Consider the following 5,562-nt stretch of genomic DNA (forward strand, 5'->3'; position numbering starts at 1 on the left):
AGTGCTATAGTGGCTCCTGAGTATGCGGGACAGATTTTCCCTTTCTCATATCCTAGCTGAACTACAAAGGAGAGATAAAAACAACTGATAATAAAATAATATACATTTCTATATGTAAATACCGTGGCACAACTATACTAGAATGCATAATAGAGTCAGATGAGTGTACCTCCTTATTTGAGCCAGTCTAGATTTAAAAGTAAAAATATTAGAAGGGTTTCCTTCCAGAGGCACCTCGGTGGCTCAGTAAGTTAAGCAGCCAACTGTTGATTCTGGCTCGGGTCATGATCTCAGGCGGGTGAGATCGAGCTCTGCAATGAGCGTGGAGCCTACTTGGGATTCTCTCTCTCCCTCTCTTTCTGCCCCTCCTCCTCTCCCATGAGCACACACTCTCTCTCAAAATAAATAAATAAACATTTTAAAAGAGTGTTTTCTTGGGGCACCTGGGTGGCTCAGTCAGTTAAGCGTCTGACTTTGGCTCAGGTCATGACCTTACATTCATGGGTTTGAGCCCCAGGTTGGGTTCTGTGCTGACAGATCAGAGCCTGGAACCTGCTTTGGATTCTGTGTCTCCCCCTCTCTGCCCCTCCCCCACTTGTGCTCTGTCTCTCTCTGTATCTCAAAAACAAATAAATGTTAAACAAATTTTTAAGGATTTTCTTACAATAAATACAGAAGAATTAGAGTTCCAGTTAAAATCAGAATTAAAATTAGAATTAAGATAAATAATAGCATGCCACACTCATTTGTTTATGATAAGAGAAAAAAAGGATTAATTAACCTTAATGGAAACAGAAATAACATGTTAAGTAAATTATAGGCTGTCAAAAATGAAAATACAAGAACAATATTCTCATAACAGCGTTGACCTTGTTTGCATGAACAGTGATAAAAAAAAAATTCCTTCTGCATGACATGGAACAAAGTAGTGACGAAATATCTCAGAGACCATATCTCCTGTCTTGAAATTTCAATATCCATTCAAGGCATGCCTTCTAGTACTTCAAAAGACCCTGGTGACCATACACAATAAGCTCCAAGATCTTGCATATTTTAATATAATGAGATTTGTTCCAGGCCCCTGACCAGCATCGGTTCCCAAACCTCAGTCTCCAACTGAGGCAGACTAAAGAGATAACAACACTTACCCTACAAGGTGGGTGCTGTAAGAATGTTTGGGACATGCACAATTCACAGTGCTCTCAAAGCTAGCTTTGGCATCGTTTCAGTCTGTGCAAGCAAGCAGGCGCCTGTGCACACACGCACACAGACGGAGAGAGAGGATGTATACTTGCTCGAGTCTCTATGACTGCAAGGAACATGCTTGATTGAATGTGCAGGGTCATGTTTGTAGGAGAATCCCAGGCAAGGCTATTGCAAGCTTTAGACAACGTGGGCCAGTACTGGGGGGTCATGGGGACTGGAGAGGACAGGTTGAACATAACTGAATTGGGACTTGCTCGGATGGATATATGCATAGTTGTATATAACATATATAACACGCTTCCAGGGGCGCTTGGGTGGCTCAGTTGGCTAAGCATCCGATTTTGGCTCTGGTCATGATCTCGTGGATTGTGAATTCGAGTCCCGCGTCAGGCTCTGTGCTGACAACTTGGAGCCTGGAGCCTGCTTCTGATTCTGTGTCTCCCTCTCTCTCTGGTCCTCCCATGTTTTCACACACACACACACACACACACACACACACACACACACGCTCGCTCTCTCTCTCGCTCTCTCTCTCTCTCTCTGAAAAATAGATAAACATTAAAAAAATTTTTTATAACATGCTTCCATATATTTACCTTTGTGCCTTCTTTTCTTGGGGGGCGGGGGTGGATAGTACAGACCTTCTGGAAAATAGTTTCCTTGTTCATACCACAAAAATGCATCCCTACATCATTTTACATGGTTGAGTTTTCTACCCCATTTATTTCACTATGGCCTGGAGTTATTTTGTTTCAAGTGGAGAATAGAGGCTGAACTGGAAAAGAATACAAGACATCTTAGAGAAGTTAGGGCTTCAAAGGTGGAACACTGTATCAGAGTAGCAGTGAAAAATCATAGAAAACAGCAAGCTATCCAAAGTCAGTAAAATTATGCACAATTTTCACAAAATATTTTTCTTTGCAGCAGTGTTAAACATCTGGCGCTAATTTTTTTTAAAGGCCTGCAAACTCATTGCCAACAAATTTAGCTGAGGCTCAATCTGAGGCACATACAATGACACTGGAAAAGGAAATTGTTTCTTTCTATGGAATTATTTTTAAGGGTTTTGAACACTGTCTACGCCTTTGTAGCCATTGTCAGTAACTCTGAAAATATATTTCCACTGTGGCTGTTTTCATCCCTTAACCTTATCCATGTGAGTAGAGAGCTTCCTTATCCCACCAGGGCCCTCACCCACTAGGAACGGAAATGAACTTGCCTGATCTCATTACACAGATGATCTTGAACAGCGTTCACCATCTCATCGATTTTCTTAGAACAGTATCATCAGAATTAGTGGAATAAAACATCATGTCAACTGGACTTTTTCCCATTGTTATTCTAATAACCTATCGTTCCCTGGGTAACTTGAGTTTCTTCTACTACCGGTTGCCTATTTTGCAAGCATTTATATTCCTTTGAAAGAAAACAGCAACAACTTTACCTTCTACTCAAAGATGTTTTTTTACCATTCAGTGAAAATTCTAATTTTCCAACTTTGTCTTCAAATCTCTGATGAATGATATACTGCCAGGGTAATAAATGTGTTTCTTTGTAAAATCTTCACTTTATCTTGAGAGGTAGCTGTTTACCTAAAAAGAACCGCAAAGGGGCACCTGGGTGGCTCAGTCAGTTAAGTGTCTGACTCTTAAAATATGAACATTAAGGTCATGATCTCACGGTTTGTGGATTCGAGTCTGGCATCAGGCTCTGAGCTGTCAGCACAGAGCCCACTTCAGATCCTCTGTCCCCTTCTCTCTCTGCCCCTCCCCAACATGTGGTCGGTCTGTCTGTCTCTCTCTCTCTCTCAAAAATAAATAAAGAAATAAACAACAATAACAAAAAGAACTGCAGAGATGGCATGTTGGCAACTGTCCACATGCTGGCAGATATAAAACCAGATTTTCAATATTCAACTGAATGTTGTTGATTGTTTTCCTTTATATCTGACATTTTGTCACACAGTTTAAATCAGCATGTTACTATGTAAATGTAGAATCACCATGAAGAGGACAGTTAACATGCCGCAGATTTGGTGACTCCAGTAATACAGGAGGATTGGCTGTCAACGACTTTTCAAAACGGTAAACTCAGCAAAATTTTAAATATAACACAATGCAATCTTTCCTTGATATAGGCAGCTGTTGCTTCCTAGGAAATTTGGTACTCATTAAACCTTGCTTAAAAAAAAAAAAAGCAAAAACAAAAACAGAAGACAAAAACAAATACTTCGTGGGGCGCCTGGGTGGCTCAGTCGGTTAAGCGGCCAACTTCGGCTCAGGTCATGATCTCACGGTCTGTGAGTTCGAGCCCCGCATCGGGCTCTGTGCTGACAGCTCAGAGCCTGGTGCCTATTTCAGATTCTGTGTCTCCCTCTCTCTGACCCTCCCCCATTCATGCTCTGTCTCTCTCTGTCTCAAAAATAAATAAACGTTAAAAAAAAAAATTAAAAAAAAAAAAAAACAAATACTTCGTGTTCATCTGTAAAATAGAATTCATTCTGGGCTCCAGTATTTATAAGCAGATTTTTCATCTACATAATTCCAGGTTCTGTTAGATTCTAGAATTGAATCATTATAAACAGGTTTTTCACTTACATTTGAAAGTCCTTGGGGCGCCTGGGTGGCTCTGCATCTGACTCCTGATTTCGGCTCAGGTCATGATCTCAAGGTTCGTGAGTTTGAGCCTCGTGTCAGGCTCAGGCTCAGAGCTGATAGTACCGAGCCTGCTTGGGGTCCTCTCTCTCCCTGTCTCTTTGCTCCTCCCCTGCTCACATGTTCTCTCTCTCTCTCTCTCTCAAAATAAATAAATAAACTTAAAAAAAAAAAGTCCTGTGGGACACAGGAGAAATCCTTTGTCATGCTAATCTGGCTCCACTAAATGCCAGCAGTAACCCCTTCATTATGACCAAAAATAAATAAATAAATAAATAAATAAATAAATAAATAAATAAATACTCAAATTTTCCAAATACCCCTGGGAGCATTATCATTCTGCAGAGAGCCACTAATTTTTGCACAGATAAAATCACACATCTGTGGTTTGCAATCTAAGTTACACATGATCTATAAAAATATATGGTCATATAAACATGATCAGGGCTGTTTTAAGCACTTTGTGAGGCTCAGGCCATTTCTTTGGAGGCCCTTGCTTACTTATATCAAGCATATTAAAATGTGTCCTCATCCTACAGTTAATGCTAACAGCCAGACCTGCTGTGTGCCAGGCACCATTCTAAGTATTTAACAACAACCCTCTAAAGTAGGCATAGTAATCATATCTATTTTACAGATAAGGGACAGGCACAGAAAGATTCAGTGGCTTGCCCAAAACTAAACAGCCAGTAAGTGCTAAAGCCAACATACAACACTAGGCACTCTGATGTCACATACCGTGGCCTATATAGCTTTTCATAGTTTATATTGAAGAATAAGTTATCACTTATGAGTTAGTCTAGTTGCAGATGACTTAACCTTTGTCATTTTCAGTTGTGGAATTTTTGCTTTGTATTTTGAGCCAATCAGTTAATTTGAAGTCTCAAACGTTGTTGTGAGGCCCTTGAAAGGCCCCAGACGCCCAATACCAAGACTGCACTGGCTAAAGCCTACAATAGTACCTTCCATGAAATTGGGGGACCCACACAGGTACTCTACTTCTCTTTCCTGTTTTTTAGTGTGTGTGTGTGTGTGTGTGTGTGTGTGTGTGTGTGTACCCATGCACTGAAAACAATGACAGTGGCTAGCTTCTACAGCACTGTTGCACGTCCAACTGTCATCTCTAAGCTTAGCACCCGTTCTGTAAGGTAAGTGTTGTCTCAATTTATAGATGAGCAAACTGGTATCCACATGACTGACTTGCCCCATGTTCCCCAGAAATGACAGTTGGTCCTTGGGCTCCAAAGCCTCTGCCCCTCCCCTGTCCCTGGTGAGCTATTTTGGTCCCTTGGGGCTTTCCTCTCTCTTTGCCTAAAACCCCTTCCCCAGTAACAGAACCTCAGTAGGTTTCCAGTTGTACTGCCACCCAGTTCCCATCTGCAAGAGATCACAGCCACTGGTTCTTTCCTTACAGCTACTGTCATCCCATTCCAGAACCTGATTAAGCCCTCAGACTCTGGTTAGAGCACCATCAACTGCAGAGGTTGTTCTGGATGGGGAACTCCAGAGGACAATTTTCTGAATGTCAGACCCTACCTTCTCTTCTTTTCCTGGGCACTAAAATCACCCATCATTTCTCTTGACTATGCTCTCTTAGAGATCCCTGCCCCCCCACCACACACACAACCCCAGAGACCATGACTGCACCAAGTTGCCCCTCTCTTGGCTACGTGGGCCCTAGAAGATGCAAAGCTTAGGGTCA

This window comes from Panthera tigris, chromosome C2, assembly GCF_018350195.1.
Source record: "Panthera tigris isolate Pti1 chromosome C2, P.tigris_Pti1_mat1.1, whole genome shotgun sequence".
Classification (NCBI taxonomy): domain Eukaryota; kingdom Metazoa; phylum Chordata; class Mammalia; order Carnivora; family Felidae; genus Panthera; species Panthera tigris.